The sequence below is a fragment of the Mirounga angustirostris genome, unplaced genomic scaffold (assembly GCF_029215605.1).
Source record: "Mirounga angustirostris isolate CCGP_5_RB_7025 unplaced genomic scaffold, mMirAng1.0.hap1 SCAF_10, whole genome shotgun sequence".
NCBI classification, from domain to species: domain Eukaryota; kingdom Metazoa; phylum Chordata; class Mammalia; order Carnivora; family Phocidae; genus Mirounga; species Mirounga angustirostris.
In genome coordinates this window covers 9,957,951-9,978,957 of record NW_026991718.1, presented here as the reverse complement: position 1 = coordinate 9,978,957, position 21,007 = coordinate 9,957,951, and the positions used below count along the sequence as shown (strand labels likewise).

The 21,007-nt window shown below is 45.2% G+C and overlaps 1 long non-coding RNA gene across 1 annotated transcript in view; it reads right to left on the bottom strand.

The window, feature by feature from the left end:
• Positions 1-16,453: 16,453 nt before the first annotated feature.
• The window catches only part of LOC135361711 (uncharacterized), a 45,998-nt gene continuing 41,444 nt past the window's right edge, over positions 16,454-21,007 (bottom strand). Inside the window, exon 3 of the long non-coding RNA XR_010405413.1 lies at positions 16,454-16,524. This is a non-coding gene — a long non-coding RNA (uncharacterized LOC135361711). The remainder of the gene's footprint in view (positions 16,525-21,007) is intronic.

Below are 21,007 nucleotides of genomic sequence, written 5' to 3'. Positions count from 1 at the left end.
CCACAGAACCCAGCCGGGCTGCTGGGGAAGGGCAGGGCGCTGGCTCGCGGGGCACAGGAGAACACCCGTCCCCCCCGGAAGAGGAGCAGGAAGATACGCTGGACCCTCACTACCAGAGACGCTGCTACAGACAGGGGACACAGTGACTAAACCAACCCCCTACCCCCAAGATGAGGACCCAGCCTCTCAGAGACCCGGCCAGACTGGGACAGGAGAGCACCCCACCATCCCCAAGGTTCAGGGACCCGGCCTCTCAGAGTCCAGGCCAGCCTGGGATGGAGACCACCCCACCATCCCTGAGGTTCGGGGACCCAGCCCCTCAGAGACCAGGCCAGCCTGGGACGGGAGAGCGCCTCACCATCCCCAGCCAGTACTGAGCTGAGCTCACGGAGTCACAAGGAGGGGAACCTTAACCTATGCAAGAAGATGAGGGCGTGGAGAAACGTGCTCTGAGGTGCAAGCACGAAGGGGAGCTGAAGATGACTGTGACACAGACTGGAAACCCCCAGGAAATCAGCCCCACCCTCAACAAAGGGACCACTGGAAGCCAGAGTTACATGGAGGGTGACCGGATCAGCAGAAGCCAAGCCCGATGAACTCAATGAACTGAACCCCCACACGGCCCATGGAAGCAGGCAAACTCACCGTAAGGAGACAGAATGTGCAAAAGAACCAGACTCTGGCAGGGCCCTGGTGCTGGAACCATCATATGGGGTTTAAAATACCCACGATTGCTGTGTTGAAGGCCCTCGAGGAAAAAGTGGACGGTGCATGAACAGATGAGGAATTTCAGTAGAGGGATGGAAACTAAAAAAGAACTGGAAATCAAGCGGAAAGTGGCCCTGCCCACAACTGCGCTCTCCCAGCGTCCAGCTTGAGCCACGGCACAGAGTTCTGGCCAAGAGAAGAGGGCAGAAGGGACATCTTTTAGCCGAGTCCAGAAAAACTCCCCGTGGAACCCTCCACACTGCACCCCTCCTCTGCAGATGTGTGCGGTTGCTGAGGGGGGTGGGTCTGTGGGAGCCACGTGCTGCCGTTGGTGGGCCCTCTGCTGTCCGGGCTCTGGAGTGACCGGAAGGACAGTGTCAGGCAGAGCCCTGCCCCTTCTCTACCCCCCACACCACAAACACAGCCCTCACCGTACTTCAGGCAAACCATAAATCACTCCTGGAGTGTCCAATATTGCATTTCAGGGCTTCCCCGTTAGGTCAGATCATGTTACCTGAATAAATACACACACTGGTAGCTTGACGTGGGGTGCTGTCATATCAGTGATTTAAAGTATGTCACTGGCTTAGTGGTCCAATGGTTGGTGACAGGGAGACTGATGTCAGAGCCTGGAAAACTAGAGGTGTATAATACATGATGCCAACATATGGTTACTCTGTCACACATGGCATCAGGGAAGGTAGGTCAGGTTCCCACTGAACATCTAGGTATAACGTAAATTAGGAGAGGGTATTGGCTGATACGGCTGTGCTCGAAGCATTATTGGGAAAAATCGATGGCTGGTTGGAAAGTGAAAATCAAAGCAGCTCCAAGAGTCCAGAGATGTGAGATTTCTCAGAGTTAGGAAGTTCAGCTTCTTCTAGACCCTAAGTGGGTGAGAGGAAAGGGTTAAGTGACAAAGGCCAGTGAGACTCAGCCCTGTGGCCAAGGCCAGATTATGGCCCGCTCATGGAAGCCTGATGGGCTCACTATAGTCATCACTAAACTGAGAGCTGAAGTGTGGAGTCAGGCTTTAGAACCATGTCTAGGGAAGAACTCTGGGCGTTGGCACACAGAACACACTGGAGGCAAATAGAGAGACCGAGAGTTGGCATTGGCCTTTTTCTGTCTGTCTAGTATTTGAGCCTACCACCATGTGAAATCCGGCAGGAGCGAGGACTGCCGCCTCTGGAGGATAAATGCCAGGTGCCGACGTTCCTCGGACCCTGGCAGTACAGCATGTGACCTAGCATGGCTGTCAGGTGCTTTGTCCCATCTGAGAGTGTGGATCACAGAGAATGGATTAGAATGCATTTCAGCAGGTTTCAGGCATGCCTGATGGCAGGGGAGCTGGAAGGGCTTCCCATGTCAGGCGCATCTAACCAGACTGAGCTTCTGGATGTTCAGCGTTCCTGGTTCCTGCCACTTGCTGAGCCTCTTCTTTTGCCCTCCATCAATTCTATGAGCTAGCAAATATTCTCCCAATACATTTTTCTTCTGCCTCAGTTATCTAGAGTCAAATTCTGTTGCTTGGTACCAAGAATCCTCATAGTAGGTAAATGGGAGCTTAGCCTCCCACAGCAGCCACGGCCAAGCATCAGAGTCCTGCTGAAGGAGAAGCCAACGATGACTGCTCTGCATGGGAAAGCACCCAGTCCTTGGGTCTTAATGCATGTAGGGCAAAGCTGCCATCAACAGAGGGCCGATACAGCCTTCGCTCCTAGGCGCTGTAGGTTGATGCGAGGGAGGCCTGAAGTCAGATATGATATCATACCCAAGAACGAGGAGTAGGCCAATTGCAAAAGCCATGTTCCAGGGAGTATGTGCACACCAGGAACTGGCAATGAAGCAAAACATCAGAAGGCAGCTGGACTCAGACGCACCAAGAGGCTAGGATCAAATGAGAAAATGAGGTGGCAGAAGGTAAAATTTACTTCCTGAGCAGGTATGGCTATCCAGCAGCTGCATGCTGGCAACTTGGTTCCTAGATGAGCTGATGAGTCAGTTCTGTAAAGACCAGATCAGGATAAATAGAAAATCATGGCCTATGAATGAATATAGGAAGCCTCCATGTGGATTACTTATCTTTGTGGCACAGAATGTAAAGCTAAGAAAATAGATGATGATGATAACATGATGATGATGATGATGATTGAGGGGATGATGATGGTGATGGTGGTGATGATGGTGATGGTGATGGTGATGATGCTGATGATGGTGGTGTTGATGATGGTGATGGTGATGATGGTGATGGTGGTGAGGGTGGTGATGGTGATGATGATGGTGATGGTGGTGATGATGATGATGATGGGGGTGGTGATGATGATGGTGATGATGATGATGGGGGTGGTGATGGTGAAGATGGGTAATAATAGAGGACAGATGATAAGTAGATAAATCATAAAGACATAGATACATAGTAAGACAGATAGTAAGAGACATAAATAAATAGGAATCAGTGTGGAATTTAGGACCAAAAAAATGGATTAGGGCTTAAAACTAAAATATTCAAGTTTTAGTGCTTGCCTTGCCCCTACTCAGCAGTGTGATCTAAAGGAAATCATTGCCCCTCTTAGAGATTGAGTTTCCTCACCTGTAATATTAGATGTCAGGGTTGATTTGTCATTTCTCAAACCATGCATCAGGGTAACTAGGGATCACAGGGGAGCATTATATGAAAGTCCAAGACTCTCACCAAATTCCAACCCAACTAACTTAGTATTTTAGCTTTTTTACAAAGTTCCATGAATGATACCACTGCAAAAATAATAATTAAAAATATAGACCAGATAATCCCAAGGCTCTTACAAGATAAGTGTCTGAGAATTGACTGTTTGGCCAGGTCTGGACACCCCAGTCCCCACACCTGAAAAGCAACTGAGATGGAGACACCAAGAAATGGGGAGGCTTCCCTAACAATAGCCAGGAGTCCCCACGGAGTTATCACTCTGTCGTCACTATAACCTACTGCCTGTACCATCAGGAAACCTGGTGGTTGGCATCTGGCACATAGTAGTTGCCCCATAAATGTTTGATGGAAGAAGACAAGAAATTCCATAAAATAGTGTTCACTCATTCCGCACTTACTGACAGCCTACCATGCACCAGACAGCGGAGTTAAGAAAAGATGTGATTCCTGCCTAGACAGCGTCCACTGGGTACTTACAATACAGTGTGATGAGTTAAAGATAAGAACAGGAGGCTGCAGAAGCAAGCAGGAGGGATGCCAGGCCTGCAGAGCTGGGGCAGGTGACCAAGGAGGCATCCAAGAGGGGGCAAGCTCATCTCCAGGACCTGGATGGAGCCCCCGGCTGGGTGGGGCCAGAGGTGCCTCGCAGAGTGCGTGGGGTGTGCACAGACCAATCACCAAGGGAGCAGGGGCTTTGGAAGACTGCAAACAATCCCACGTGGTTGCAGAGTGGGAGAGGACATGCTGGAGAGGTAGGCTGCACCCGACCATTAGTGTGTGATCCTCCCGGGCAGGACTTCCATGTGCCACTGGCAGAGCCATCAGATGGCAAGACAGACAAGAACGTGGTAAATAAGTGCTTTCCAAAGCTTGCTCCAGCTTCGTAGGAGAGTCTGGGTCAGAGAGATGAGATGAGGGACTTGGACAGTCCTGGTGACAGAGGGTGGGAGCCCCAGACTCAGATAACGGCTTTGGCGGTGGAAGAAAAAAACGAGTGCATTCGAGAGATAATAAGATATTAATTAGTAATTAATCCAATCATTTATTTTGAGATAAAAATTCTTCTGAGCCCAGGCTGTGTGTTTGAGAAGCTCGCACCAACTATTCTCCTGAAACCTTCTTTAAATCAGGGAATACACCTTTATTTATCATCACTCAGTAAACGAAAACAGCAATTCCCAATTGGCCTCTGTCTTTTAATGCTGCTTCTTCTCTTTTAGGCAGAAGATCTATTCTAATGAAGCTAATTGAAGGCCTGGGCCCTGGGTTACCCACGAACAGTAAATGGGAAAGAAGAGGTATGTTGCCTGGTCCTACGGACACGTGTGGCCCCATGTGGCATTCAAATTGTACTTCGAAGCAAGTCCTGTGTAATTGATGAACAAACCACAGGGTTATACTGTTGCTTAACACCAAAGACCTGTACCCACATCGGCCCCACTAGAGCAAGGGAAACTAACTAGTGAGCAGCATGAAAGAAAAACGTTCTTGATTCTGACAAAAGGTGATACCCTGGTGGGGAGAGGCTCTGCAGGGGAAGGCAAGGATGAGAGCCCCAATTCTGTGCCTGCCTCAGTATCCTCATCTGTAAAAGGGACAACACTCAACTCATGGTATTGTTTTAATAAACAAATTTCCTGAGACCGTAAGTGTAAGCACCTGCTCGATAGGAAAGCTCGCCAGATGATAGGATTGTGATCTGTTCTTTGTGTTCTCTGCTGAGCAGGTTCTCAAGTATTCGAGACACACACCACACGTGACTTCTGAAGCCGTCTTCTGTCTAGAAAGAAAAGCGGCATGAAATCCAGACCTAAATCATTTCCATCCTTTATTTGACTGACAAAGACAGCTTTCCGTTCTGAAGCAGAGCAGGAACATAATCCGGGCAAAATTGGATTCCTGAACCTCACAAACTCACTTTGGACTGCCATGCCTGCCGTGGAATCGCAGCTCCCAGAGAGCCACGTGGTCCAGCCGACACCCTGAGGGACAAGGGCTGATGGGGCCTTTGGGGATGACAGCGGCGCAGCCTGACATGGAACGCCATTACGTCGGCTGTTACGGCAACGAGCACCTTGGAAGACATAAAATAAGGTCTCTATCCCACCCGCCTTCTAGAGCTACTGCGAAGAGTGCCATGCTCCCTGAGACCATCAGATATGACAACTTTGCAGCTGTGTTCCCAGCCACTTCTGCTCCATTTCCCCTGGGGCCACCACGCTCACCTGTGGGATCTCAAAGGCAAGCTTAGCTCTGACTCTGACTTGGCTCTCCACCTCCAAAGACACCACAACTCCTGCAGCATCAGGCGCAGGTGGACTTGGAATACGTTCCCCAGCTAAATTCAGTTCAACAAACACCCCTGAACACCTGTGATGTCAGGTACCAGTCACTCCTGAATACACGTGCATGGGTGTAGCGTTTTCACACATGGCTTAATCTGCATCCCAGTCCTCCCAGGTACGTATTATTTGCCGACTACAGGGGAAGAAATGGAAGCCCTGAGTGGTTGAGTTGTCTGAAGCCGCATAGCTGGACAATAAAGCAGCCACATTCGAACCTGTCTGCCTGACCCTGAGTCAAGGCAACGTTCCCCACACAAGGCTGCCTTGTCTTTCCAGTGGGAGAGATGAGTTGCATTGATCCATCTGCTCTTCACCATAGACGTCAGCTGACCACTCCTGTATGTCTGACCATGAATCCTGGTCACCATCCAGAGGGGCTAGGGACATGTCAGATTCGTGGTGGAATTGAGAAGGGCAGCACTCAATACCCAGGAGGCCAGTGGATGGGGAGGAGGGGGCTGGGAGATGCAGGGCCTTCCGCAAATCATTGCACCTCCCTCTCTGAAGCCCTGCTGATTAGAAAACGAATGTGATGGGGGGATCCTTTCAGGTTCTCTGATTCTGCCACTGTTGACACAGAGAGAAGGGAGATTAATAACTTTGGGGTGGGGAGGGGAAAAGCAAGGAAGTAGCTGGACCCATCCCCCCTTCTGCCAAGAACAAAGGCAGTTGGTGCAGGCTGTCCCTCCAATGACACGTGCCCCCTGCCCCCTACACATGTCCCTGGCTCAGTACATACCAGGGACACTGAGGACCTTGCCTGCAGTCGGGGTGAAAGCACCACGATAGCAGGTGCTGCTACTGTTTACATCGCCCCACACCCAGGACGGCCCCGCTGTCCGTCACTGCATTTGCCTTGTGGTCTCTGCCAGTGTGGAATCTAAGTGACTGTGCTAACGTCAATCTGCACCAAGTGTTCAGGGAAAACTCCCTGAGGCTTCAGTCAGCATCTCTCCTGGACTCCGGGTGCATGACATCTCCTGCACCCTCTCCTTCCGCTCATTTTGTCTACTCTCCAAAAATGAAGAGGACACTTTAAGGGGGTCACTTTGAGGGGGAAATCAGTTCTCTCCAGCTTGACCTTTGTCCCAGGCACCCAGGTTCCTTAGCTCGTTATTCCATGGGCCCCAAACATGGTGGGTCTCCTCACATATGACGTCTCCGATGTTATATGATCAAGTCAGATGTGAGTCAGATGGCAGCATGAGAAGCTGGGGGAATCACACTGTTTTTCTGTAACACCCAGTACCACAATCTCTCATCAAAACAAAACAAAAACCAACCCTCCCTGTTCAAGAATAACAGTAAGCACACTTGGCTAAAATCTGAAGATTTGGATGTTTCGCAGGTACACTGTCTTTGGATTCATTAAGTTTACTCCCTCCAAACCCCCTTCCCTCCTGTGAGGGACAAGTCATCCCCGTGAAACCTCTCTCATTTCCTAACAGCCTGCTTCTCTCCCCAGTCCCGGGATCCCCCACATACTGGTCCTCCAGCCCCTGCCTGGCTCCACAGACGTATGCACAAAATGACTCTCACTGGCCTGTATCTGGCTTAGCCAGGTCTCAGAATCTCTGCCCTGCATTTGCACATCGTAATCACCCCATCAAAACGGGGCCCCTGTAGACCTGCCCCGTATGCCACTGAACTCTCACCCTGCAATGGTCCCATAATTGCATTGCTGCAGGGTCTCCACAGATGGATGATCCTTCTGCCACCACTTCTGTTGTGCTAGAACACCGTCCCTGCCTTTGCTTCCAGAGCCAGGCTGATCCTCTTGGCCAGTGGGGGTAATGAATGCTGCCTGGGTTGTGTTTGGAAAAGAGGCTGCTGGACTCATTAGAACGTCTGCAGCATAGGTTTCCACAGCACAAATCCCATTGCCATCCTTTCCTAGACCAACTTTCCCCCTAACACTCACACACCACCCAGACTGAGAGAGAAGTTACTGAAGCCTGAGAGATGAAAGACGTAAGTGATGGAGTGGTACCCACGTGTAGAAGTCCCCTGAACATGAAAGATAAGTCTAAAAGGAAGAGTGAGCAAAGGGCACACCTTACTGATTGGTTACCATGTGTCAGGAGGCCGACAGTGACACCATGCCTCACTGTCATAACAACCTTCATCTCACAAACCAGGAAACCAAGACTGAAATTTTAATGAACTGTCCAATATGAAACGTGGGTGGATAAACTGGGATTCTAATCTCTTTTCATGGGCCCCACAAAGCCCCTGTGTTTTAACTATGCCTCCTCTATGGAATTCTGGCCAATGCCGATTGGATCCCTGTGGACAAGGGAAAGGACTGAGCCAGGCATAGCTGGGTAGTTCCCAAGGGTACATGGGGCCTCAAAGGTGCAGAAAATGCAAGTGGGTTGTGCATGATATTTATTACCCAGGGTCAAGTGCCATAGGGTTCCAGTGCTGAGTGAAGCTGCATTTTCTTCGCTCTTCCCCTGGGGCTGGCTTTCATCTGCATCTTTTTAGTTGTTTCAAGGTATTTCCCATTCCAGTCTATTTAGAAACTTACTGAACTTTGAACATATTTCGACCACAAGTCATGAACATGCTTCACATTAACCAGGAGCATGGTTCTTCCAGGTCAAACTGATCTCATTCATTAATTCTCAAGCAGTACTTAAAGAGTGTTTGGCAAGGTATCCTTGATCAATGGAAATTCACTTAGAGAATGCCTACTCACATTGTTTTGACTGACCATGTGGTCTTGCTACTAGCTGGGATTTCATAGCTGGTATAAGAAGAATCACCCCATGGAAAACAATTTCAAAAGCTGGATAATGATTTTTGAAAGCGTGGAAGGACCAGAGATCAATGAAGGCAACCAGAGCTTAGAGAGGCAAAGAGGGGATTATACAAAGGTAAGAGTCCCTGGGGAATCATTTGAGAAGTCCACCTACCACAACTATTCACAGAGTAAACTACTGTTCAGAGTAAACTACTAAAAAAAAAAAAAAAAAAAAAAAAAAAGATAAAAAAACTCTTAAAAATAGTCAATGGAAAAAAAGAAACCTGTCCTTCAAAGGAGCAGCAATGAGACAGACAGATGTCTATACAACATAAACAATAGAAGACAGATGACAATAAAATGACAGTTTTAAAATGCTGAAAGAAAATAATTTCCAAACTAGAATTAAATACGTAGCACAAGTAGTCTTAAATATCAAATAAATGAATGTATTTTTTAGAAAAACAAGAATTTAAAATTCATCATGAATAGAAAAACACTAACAGAAGTAAAGAAATTAAAAGGAATTTTTCAACAGAAGGAAAATGATCCCAGTAAAAAAGCACAGAAATGCAGGGAGGGTTGAAAACACTAGAAATGGTAAATATATGTTTAACTCTAATTAAATATGAGATATTATTAACACAAAGATTAAAAATTCTTGTAGGATTGGGGCACCTGGGTGGCTCAGTTGGTTGAGTGTCTGACTCTTGGTTTTGGCTCAGGTCATAATCTCAGGGTCATGAGATCAAGCCCCACATTAGGCTCTAAGCTCAGCAGGGAGTCTGATTGGGGATTCTCTCCCTCTGCCCCTCCTCCCTCTCTCTCTTAGATAGATAGATAGATGATAGATAGATGATAGATAGATATAGATAGATAGATAGATAGATAGATAGATAGATAGATAGATAAATCTTTTTAAAAATTCTTGTAGGATTTAAATTATTTGAAGAATTGAAACATATGACAACAATTGCACAAAAAGCAGGAGTGTTAAACTACAGCAATGTCCTTGATAATTCATTAAATAGTAAAAGTAACATTTTAACTTAAATGCAAATTAATCAAAGGTGCACATTATGCTCTCTACTGTAATCATGAAAAGATTAATAAAAGCATGTATAACTAATGAATTAACAAAGTGCAATTGTAGAGCTAAAAATATAGACAATTATTTAAAAACTAAGATGGAAAGGAGAAAAACATACCAACAGGTATACAAACAAAAAAATTAGTAAGATTCTAGATTTAAATACAAGATTATAAGTAATTATATTACATGAAAGGAAAGTATAAATAATATAAATTAAAAAACAAAGGTTTTATAACTTGTATTTTAAAATCCAAGTACATGTTGCTTTCAAGAGAAAGCTGTTTTAAATATAAGAATACAGAACATCTGGAGTAAAAGAATTGAAAAAAGTTATACATTGAAAACACTGACCAAAAAAGATATACATTGAAAACACTAACCAAAAAACATCTGACCTAGCGCAACTTATATAAGATAAAGTAGTCTTTAAGGCCATGAGGGTTTTTAGATTTAAAAAGCGTATACTTTAATAGAAAGATTAGATCCTAAATTTGTATGCACCTAATAACACAATTTTGAAACATATAAAGCAAGAGCTAAAAATGGGCTAAAAAGAAAAGACATAGAAATATTGAAACCATTCTCTAAATAAAAATCAAAATGAACAAATAAAAAATCAGTAACAACATAGACAATGTGGAAAACACAATTAACAAAATGGACCTCACTTTTCAAATTCACGTGGAATACATAAAAATTTGTTTATATTATGAGCCAAAAAGCAATTCTAAATTCATTTTAAGTGATTTAATATATCCTCTAACCACAGTAGGATCAAGCAAGAAATTAATAGCATAACTAATTTTTTTCGGATTTTTACAAATTAAGCAATATATTTCTAAATAAATGAGAAGAGAAAAAATTAAAAAGGAAGCAAGAATACATTTTTAACTAAATGGTAATGAAAATGCAACATAGCAAATCTTTTGATATACAGCTGATATAGCGAGTAGAGGAAAATTTAAAGGTATAAATTTATATATTAGAAAAGAAATATTATTGAAAAACAAGGAGCCAGATATCCATTCCAAGAAGCTATTTTTTAAAAAGAACTGTAAATCATACCAAACGAAAGTAGAAACAAATAATAAAAAAAATAGAAGAATGGAATAGAGAAACATTCAAAAGTTAATTCTTTAAAAAGGCATTTAAGACTGATAAATTCCTAGTAAGGCTGATAGTGCAGAAAAGAGCAGGCACACACTACCAACATGAGGAATGAAAAATCAGACCTCACATAGGTGTAAATCTTTGTGACCTCAGATCAAGCAGCAGTTCCTTGAATACGACACCACAAAAAACAGAAGAAACACTGATAGTTGGAGTTCACCAAAATTAAAAACTGTGCATCCAATGGCACTACCACAACATAAAGAAACAACCCACAGAATATGAGACATGTGTCTGACAAAGTTCTGTTCTCAGAATATATAAAGGACTCATGCCACACAACAAAATAAAACTGAACAAATTCAATAAAAAATAGGCAAAGGACTGGAATAGGCATTTCTCCAAAGCAGATATGCAAATGGCCAATAAGCACATGAAAAGATGCTCCATATCCTTAGTCAAGAAGCGCAAACTGAAACCACAATGACATACCCCTTCATATCCACTAGAAGGCTTTAGTTTAAAAAAATAAAAATAAAGCCAACAACATAAAATAACAATGGTTAGCAAGGGTGTGGAGATATTACAACCCTCACACATTGCTGGTGGGAATGTATAACCATGCAGCCACTGTGGAAATCAGTTTGGCGGTTCCTCAAAAAAGTTAAATGTGGAGTCACCATATGACTCAGTGAGTCCATCCTTAGGTATATACCTAAGAGAAATGAAAACATGTCCTTATAAAAACTTTTACACAAATGTTCATAGCAGCATAGCACAATAACTAGAAAGTGGGAACAACTCAAATGTCCAGCAATTGATGAATGCATAAACAAATTACAGTATGTATACATTCAGTGGAATATTTATTCAGATATGAAGAAGATGGAGTACTAACATATGCCACAAAATGGATGAACCTTGAAAACTTTATGCTAAGTGAAAGAAGCCAGACACGAGGTCCATGTACTACTATATGAGTCTACTGATACGCAATGTCCAGAATAGGCAAATCCTTACAGACAAAAAGCCTAGTGGTTGCACTGCTGGTGGAAAGCATGAATTGGTACAACCACCTTGTGAAATTCCTTGGCAGTATCTACTAAAGCAGAACGCATGCATGCCCTGCAAGACATCAGTTCCTCTCCAGATACAGATCCAATACAAACATGTACACGGGTGCACTCACAGATATATTCCTGACTTTAACAGCAGCATAATTTTTAATATCCAAGAACTGGGGAGTTCGTCAAGGGTAGAATAAAGAAATTGCAGTATATTCAAGTAGTGAGCAAGTTACGGCTACATACAATGTGTGGATGAATCTCAGACAATGGTTTGAGTGCAAGACAGACATATAGGAATATATACTGCAAAATGTCATTCATATAATTTAAAAACAGGCAGAACTATGATGATATCAATTAGAACAATGAATACCTTTATTGGGCAGGGGGGATGACCAGAAGGAGTATCAGGAGGGCTTCTAAACTGCTGGGAATGTTTTGTATCTTGACCTGGGCTAAGCAACCTGGGTGTGATCACTTAGTAAAAACATTCATAGGGCCATATATCCAAAATTTGTGCAATTTACTCTATGCATGTTGTATTTTATTTTTAAAAAAACTTTAACATGTAAATATTTTGTAAAAGGAAACCTAATTATCACTGGGAAAAAATAAATACCCCCTTCAAAAATATCCGCCTTCCATCCAAAAAATGAAACATGATCATCACAATGTAAGTAACTGTTAAGTCTTGGTTTGGGTATGTGGACTAGTTATTTATTATTTAATCTCTTTACTTTAGTGCATGTTTGAATTTTTCATGATAAAATGTTTTTTAAAAGTTGTATTGTTTTAAAAGTTTAAAAAAACCCTCTCTCTCTAATAAGTAAAATTTAAGTGTCCAGTGATTAATATCTGTGACATCAACATTTAATGTCTTCATTTGAAATTCCATGGAGGAAAATAAATATGAAAACCTGCCAAAGCTAAATCCACTTATGACCCATCCGATCTCCCGAAGTCTACAGTTAGCATGTCTCTCAAGGTGTTGCTAGGAACATATGACCCTCTCCTCCCACCCAGCCTCTCAGGGCACTCCTGCTGATCGCCACGTGTGGACAGCTAGACACACAATGGCAAAGGAGATTCAGAAATAGAGTAACACCGTCCCGGGAAAGCGCTGCAAACCAACAGCACAGCTGGTCAGAGATCCCCGGGCTCTTGAGGCTGATTACCAGGGTATCCCAGAGCCAGGCAAGTCTGGCGAATAAAGACTTGCCTTGGATGGGATTGCTGAGTCTTTTGTAGAACGCCATTTCTGCCCTTGCAAATTTCCGATGGCTTGACAATGAAGGAAAGAGCAGAAATGCGTGTTCATTCACCAGGCTCTGGTGAAGGCCATTACTGTTTTACTCAGTGGAGAGGAAAATCATCCAAAAGCTGAAATTTGAAAAATGTACAAATGTAACAGACAGAACAAAATGATGATTAGCCAGCCCTCTGACCTCTGTGCACTGGCTGTTTTCCTGCCAGTGGCAGGAGGCAAGTGGGTGGTTTATGCAGAACAAAGGAACGATGCAGCAGTTAGCAAAGCCTCCCAGCCGCCCCAGCGGGAAAGAAGATGAGTTTCCTATGTGTTAACGTGTGGCAGGAATGGAACACTGTAGGACGAGTGGCTGGTTTCTCACTCCTTGTCTGCCAGAGGACACTGCCACTCCAGTCACTGATTGTGTCTACTTGAAATCACCATGGCCAGCCATCTGGCTCAAGTTGTCCCGCTCTGATTGCTATAAGCTGTCAGAGAGGACCAGCCTGAAAAGACATCGTCCCTCCTGGTAATTATGGGGTACATCACACGGCTGCCATTTCAGAGAGTCCTATGCAAGACCCTCATTTCTGAATAATCTGCATCACTGTTTTGTTCAAGAATTTCTCTTCCCCTGTAGTTCCAGACCAGAGAAGATGACAAGGGTCTAGCATACCTTCAGATGCAACAAAGTAAGGTCTCTGGTCCGTTTAACTTGACATCAGACCCAAGTGCCTGGAACGGCAATGTGATTTGTGACTGGTGCCTGTCCAAAGTACACACCTGCCTTTTTTTTTTTTGGAGAAATTCTGTTGACATCGTAGGCTGTGGTTTTGACTTAGAAAATGCCCCGTGTGCGCCCAACCTCATTAGCTCATGTTCCCGATGGGCATTTGGCATTGCGTTCACTACGCCCTCCCGTGTGCCAGCGATGGCGGGGGGGCATGTTCCTGGTGGCCGCAAGGGGCTCGGGGGAGCAGAAGACCACCCAGTGTGTACGCAGCGCAGCTCAATGTGTGCTCTGTCGATGGGCCTGAGAAGGGGCAATTCTTCAAATTCTGTTTCTGCTTCCTTGCAAATTAGCTCAGTCTCTTACCAAGTACAACGGGGAAAGCTGGCTTTGAGGACAACCTATCACTTCGTTTTTACCAGGGAAACCTGCTGTTGAGGCATAAAATGCGTGCTGCCTCCCATGTAAGTAACATTCTGACTCTCCACTGTGACTCCAAGCATCACTCTACAGACTAGCAAAACCCAGTGACACTGCATACCGCAGCCAATCCCTTAACTGGGCCTAGGACTTTTAGGCCATCAGATATCTCCCCCACCCCCAAACCACCCACACGTAACACATGCACACACCTGTCCATGCCTTCAGATCTGTGACGAACGTGCATTCCCATCATATCACTGGGAACCCCATGCAGCCTCAACCCCAGGAGCAGAGGTTCTAAAATTAAAGTATAACTGTAAAAATGTGTCCATTTATGTCAGCAAAGCTTGGCACTATTTGTGGACTTGCATACAGAGGGTGCTAAATGAAGGGCAAGCGCACAGGTCATCGTTCTGGGCCAGGGACTTGCTCAGAGGTCAGTGGGTCTCACCGCTTGCTCAGTGGTTAGTCCAAGCGGGAGCTTGATGATGGTCCCCTCTCGAGAAAGAAAGTGAAGTCTCAGACACGTCTTGGGATAAGTAGAGAACTTAAGAATAAGGTATTCCAAGGCTTGAGATAGAGATTTATCATGAGCGATGAGGTCACTCCCTCCTGCACACACTTCCTTTCTCCTTTTGTGTGAGATGCGCTAGTTGTGTTTAACTCTACAATTTTGTCCTGAGTTGATATTATGGGGCATGAAATCTGAATTAGGAGAAGAGACATCACCAGAGCTGACACCACAACGGGAGAGGACAAGCATGAGACGTGAACTAAAAAGGTGAACTTTGACGGACATTTGCTATTCCTCTTTGGTTTTTTTGCTTTCCAACATCCAGTCTTCCTTCCCTTTGGGTAATATTCCTATATTTAATATGTTAATGCCCAGCTAATATACATTAATGATGCAACTGTATAAATACGCACAATTATAGAATTGTGTAATAACTGTATAAAAATAGAATCGGGCTTCAATATACATCTGCCACCTGCCCCGCCCCTGGCAGCCAGGTTTCCAGCAGTGACCTAGTTCACAGATTGGATATCCCTTCCTGGCACTTTGAACCTGGAGAGAAGAGATATTTGGGATTTATTCCATGCAGTAGTAACATCCCAGTCCCTATGGTGCAGCAATCTAATGACGTCGCTCGGAGTTTATTTTTATTTCCTGAAATCAAGAAACTTTGTCTAACAGACATTTAAAGAGTCGATTACATCACCTACTTGCTGTGTATCCTTGGACGAGTTACCTAGCCTCTCTGGGCCTCCAGTTTCCTGGCTGTAACACAATGAACAATGAATTTACATCTCTAGTTGCAGGGTATCTTTAAAATGATGTTAGCCCATGATTCCAAGCAGACGCGATATATTATAAAAGTTCCAAAGATGTAATTTAAAAGAAGGAAAAACACAAAACAATGACTTCTGATAGAGAACCATCCCAGTGCTGTTCTTCAGTTCTGACTTCAGTATAAACACTATCTATACCACCAGATTCTGCAACACTCACCACAAGTCATGAGATGCCCATTACTGGAAAATGCCTCTCGGGCTCATAAACGGGGATACGTGAGGATGTTGTCACAGATGTGGGTCTGTCTTTACAAATGGAACAGTGGTAACAGCAACAGTAATCCCTCACAATTGTAAAACACTCTCAGTCTTCAGAGCCACTTCACATCCCCCGCCCCGATCTCATGTGACCCCCACCAGCACGCTGTGCCTCATCGCCCCCACTCCACAGCCGAGAAATCAGGATGCCAAAAGGGGACCTCACTGCCCAGGTTCAGCTGACGGGGAACCCACAGACCCGTGGCCAGGACCCAAATCTTCCGACTCCAAATGCCGCTCCCTTTCCGACACGAGCTGCCCTTTGATGGAGGGATCCTCTGCCGCAGAATGCTGAAGGCTCTGCCCTCCCCCTGGGGCAACGGCTGAGGACGGGGCACGGCATTCTTCCACGTCTTGCTCTGTGCTCATTCTGACGACACAGACTTCTTTTCAAAATAGGGCCTAGTCCTCCTCCAAGAATGCTTGTCTTAATCTCCCTGAATTACAAAAGGAACCAGAACTAAGATTTCCTTTTTGGTTTAATACAATCTATTTTATCCATTTTTAAAGAGAGATTATTTTGTAGAAATGGCATGTAAATCCCCAAAATAAACAAAGTCACCTTCCTTTGGACTCTAGACAAATAACCTGAAAATAATCCTGACAAGATTGTGTTTGCAGAGCCAAAAAGCTCTGAGGAGAATAAATAAATAAAGGACTCACAGCGCCCGCGGCTCTCTGCCCTCCTCCCGCTCATGGTTGTGAATTTATGTCTCTCCTTCCCGGGTCAGAGTTAAACGGCTTCACCAGTGGAACCTGTAATTAGTATGAGTGGTTAATTCCAAGGGCTTCACTGCACATTCTCCATGGCATTTCACAGCACTAAGGGTGACCATTATGAGGAGGCGCGCTCGCCAATGAGTGAGCACTGGAATTAGCAATAAAACCCTTGTCTCTCCATTTCACATACAATTTGGCTTCGAGGAAGAAGACAGACTTTCCATTCACCACTGCAAGCCTTTCACAGCGCAAGCATATCTGGGCTTTGCGGAATAGACATGTTTCACGCCTCTTTCAGGAAATTCGATACATGAATTATCCCCAAATAAAGAGATTAAGGATGCACTGTTCACGTGACAAGGCATTTCATTATAAAAATATTCCAGTAACATGTTATGCATTTCCAAATTTAAAAAAAAATGTCTGATTTGTATGTTTATTAAGGAATGCAGATTTTGTACAAAGGTTACACCTAGATTTTCATGAGGTCACACATATGATCAAAGTGTAGATTATACCATGAATATATATGGCTTTACCTTTTACCTGAACTGTGCATAGTGACAAAACTTATTTTTGAAGGTTTGGACACTTAGCCAACACAAGCTAGACCTGAAGGCACATTTAAAAATTGTTCTGAATAAGAAATCCAAGATATTCTCTGATCTGACCCTAAATGCCATCAAAGTCTTGAGCCAATAATTAAATCAACTGTCCAGAGGTGGGTGATATTTTTCTGTACATAAAATATGAGACTGAGCAAATAATTGTTCCCCCCCATTTATCCTGCTGCCCATCGTACGTGGCTGTGCATCACGAATCCTGAGTGACCCACCTGGTGAGCAGCCGTGTCCACCGCTAAGGAAACTACTTTGCCTTGAGAAGAATTCTGGGGTCAGAACCGTGACGGGGTTGGGCCGAGCGCTTCAGTCGGAAAGCTGGTTCTGGTGGAGGCAGGACAGATGGACTGGAAGGCAATACCAAGACCCCGTGGCAGAGCCTTCCACTGGTGGGTGTAGGGAGAAATGGATGGACTCAGGAGATAGGAAGTATCTGGAATTAATAAAGCTCAGGGTTGTAGTTTGGAAGGGAAGGAAGATAATATTCCGATTAAGGATGGCTTGGAGTTCAGGAGTCCAGGGCAGCCAAGTGGATAGTAGAGCCCTTCTTCAGAGAGGAAACACAGAGACGGGGAGTTGGGGAGAAGAAACAGGGGGTCTGGTTCAGGACATGCTGAGTTTTGGATGCCCGGGAACGGACCTGAATTCCATCCCTTCTTCTTTACGAGTACAGAAGTCTCCGATTGGAGCCCTCAAGCTGCATCCAACACAGAGACACGGTTTCTTAAAACCACACCGTATTTTCTTAATGGACCCAACTGTTTTTAAAATAGGTTATTCTACAAAAGGAAAAGACATCTGTGTCTTGAACAGTTCAAACTCCTGGCACCATACTTTCCTTGTGGCAACAACCTGCTGGAGCCAAGAGGCAGGCGTGGATTGCCAGGGTCTTCTCCAGAAAATCCCATAAGCCACGTACCTGCAGGTCACTGTCGGCTTTCTCACACCCCCCAAACGCTGGCTGATTCCACATTGCCTTCTCATCTTGCTTTCCATCACTCTAACGTAGACATAATACACGGTAGAAGATCATTGTTCTGGGAATCCACATAGGGGAAACTTTCAAAGCTAGAGTAAATTTAAAGGAGTTTTTAACGTTATCAGCATCCATTTTTTAAAAGAATGGGAAAAATGGGGCACCTCGGTGGCTCAGTCATTGGGCGTCTGCCTTCGGCCCAGGTCATGATCCCAGGTCCTGGGATGGAGCCCTGCATTGGGCTCCCTGCTCGGCGGGAAGCCTGCTTCTCCCTCTCCCACTCCCCCTGCTTGTGTTCCCTCTCTCACTGTGTCTCTCTCTCTGTCAAATAAATAAATAAAATCTTAAAAAAAAAAAAAAAGGGAAAACTGCATACAAATGTGTTATAATGTGAATAATGATTGGCTTGTCAGGGCTGAAAATAATCCACTGGTGATGTGCCGTGTGCAATGATTAATATTTTGCCTATTTGACTGAGCCACAGTATGCCCAGATAGGTGGTCTACCAATATTTGGGGGTGTGCCTGTGAGGTGTTTCTGGAAGAGATGAGTGAATCTGTGGATGGAGTGAGGAAGGCCTGCTCACACAAATACGGCTGCACCCCATCTATCATGTTGACAGCCTGACCAGAACAAAAAGAAGGAAGAAGGGTGGTTTCTTTCCCTCTCTCTCTGCCTGCTCGGGCTGAGCTACTAGTGTTCTCTGACCTGGATTAGGATTCACACCATCGGCGCCCAAGTCTCCAGCTTGCAGATGGTACGTCGTGGACATACCAGCCTCTCTAATCTCGTGAGCCAGTTCTTTATAGACAAATGTACGTATTATACATAAAGGGGGTACGTGGGTGCAGACATCCCTACTGGCTCTGGCTCTCCGGAGAGCCCAGACTCGTGCCGCAGACACGGACGCACGCGTGGGGCGGCTGCTTCGAGCAGGCTGGGCTGCCCCAGGAGCAGGAGATGTTTGCTATGACCTCGACCACCTCCCCTGCAGGCCCAGCCTGGCTCGGAGCACGGGGGGGCATCAGGACATACACTCTTCTTGTCCCCTGAGGAACACAATACCCTGCCTAGATTTGTGGTCCTGTACTCAGTGAGCTCAGAGGCCCGAGATGCACGGCCCAGCGGGTCACCTCCTCCAATCCCACCTCCCACCTTCCCACGAGTCACTTTCTAGCCCTGTGACTCGGCAAAGTTTCTTCCTCTCTGAGCCTCAGATTGCTTGTCTGAGGCACTGAATCCCAATAAAAATCACCTCTGGACAGTTGATTTAATTATTGGCTCAAGACTTTGATGGCATTTAGGGTCAGATCAGAGAATATCTTGGATTTCTTATTCAGAACAATTTTTAAGAGAGGTGCTCATCGTCTCTGAGCAAATCTCAAAATGAGAAGACTTGTTTTACTGTCAGTGCATCAGCTACTCCATACCCCCAGAGCCCAGCACGCGAGGAGATCGGGGAGGTGGCCCGGAAGGCACGTCTGCCTGAGTGGATGGACCCGAATCCCTTCCCGGCATCCTCTAGGGGCCCCTGCCAAGCTGGAGCACATCCGCACCTCCTCAGGTGCTCCCTGTCTGGAAGGGAAGCCCGATGCCCGCGCACGCTCCCCAGAGTCAGGGGGCAGAGCAGAGACAATGGGGTTCGGAACACAACAAGGCTGGCACCAATGAGAAGCTCTGTGACTTTCTAGGCCTGTGACTCGGCCAAGTTTCTTCCTCTCTGAGCCTCAGATTGCTTGTCTGAGGCACTGAATCCCAATAAAAAGCTACAATGTTATGATGTCCGGAACTGCAGCTGCCAGATTGAGACCATGAGGCGGCGAGTGTGAGGACTAAAGCTAGGAAAGCCCTAGCTCCAGGGGGACCGTGCACAGCAGCTGCCCCAGCTACACAGTGCGCACCGTCAACTTCCTGCTGCGTCAGAAGAACCCCTCATTTGTCTGCTACGGGACATCGCTCGCAGCCGACGCTTTCCTAGCGGGACTCAGAAATGAGCTGCTTAAATCATCTCATGTCCTTAACAAGTATCATACCATACATTTCAGTGTTTTTATTAAAAATAACAAATACAATTCCACTGTGACCTTTAAGGATGTCTAGCAGTTTCATTACCAGTCAGTTATGGCCAGAGTCATCGTTTACTTATGTTACTTCTCCCCAAATAGCTATCAAGTCTCCCAAAATTGTGCGTGGATGTGCTCACCATGGGCAGCCTGCACTCTAGGAGATGCTCAGTGTGGGATGGAAAAGTTTGTGATCTCACGGAGTGACCTAAGGGGGCCACACGGGACATTCAGGAGAGGGTCGCAGAGGAGTGTGTGCACGTGTATCATAATTATCACCCAGTAGAGACCTGCATTCATCAATCACATGTACAACGAGTTTATGAGTTCTCGGGCACACCTTGCCCCTGGAACTCCATCACAAGCAGCAAAGTCCCTTCAGATTAAAAGCAAACTACAAACAAAAACACATCTGCCCCAAAGAGGAAGATGGCGCTATTTCTGCACAATCTTTGAAAAGCTCATGAAAGACTATTATTTATATTGTTGCCCTCGTCACACCTATTAATGTGATGTTGAGCAACTGTAAAAGTTCTACGAACGTTAGAAACCCCATCAATGTGACAACAATAACACTGCAAACACAAAACCTGGAGGGAAAAAGGAGGGCATTTGGCAAGAACTGTAGGAGTGCTGACTCTCTCATCGCTCGTTGCCAGAAGTTGCTAACATCTAAAATTAGAACGTGGAGTTAAAAATACAATAATTCCAATCTCTTATTGAATGTTTCATAATATTTTTCTTAGCCTTACAATAATATTTTAGGATATTAAGCAATGGTTTTGGCTCTCATTTCTGTTCTCATCTATGTGACTTGATTGTTTTTATCATGTGTATTATTGTTTATATAAAAACAGTAA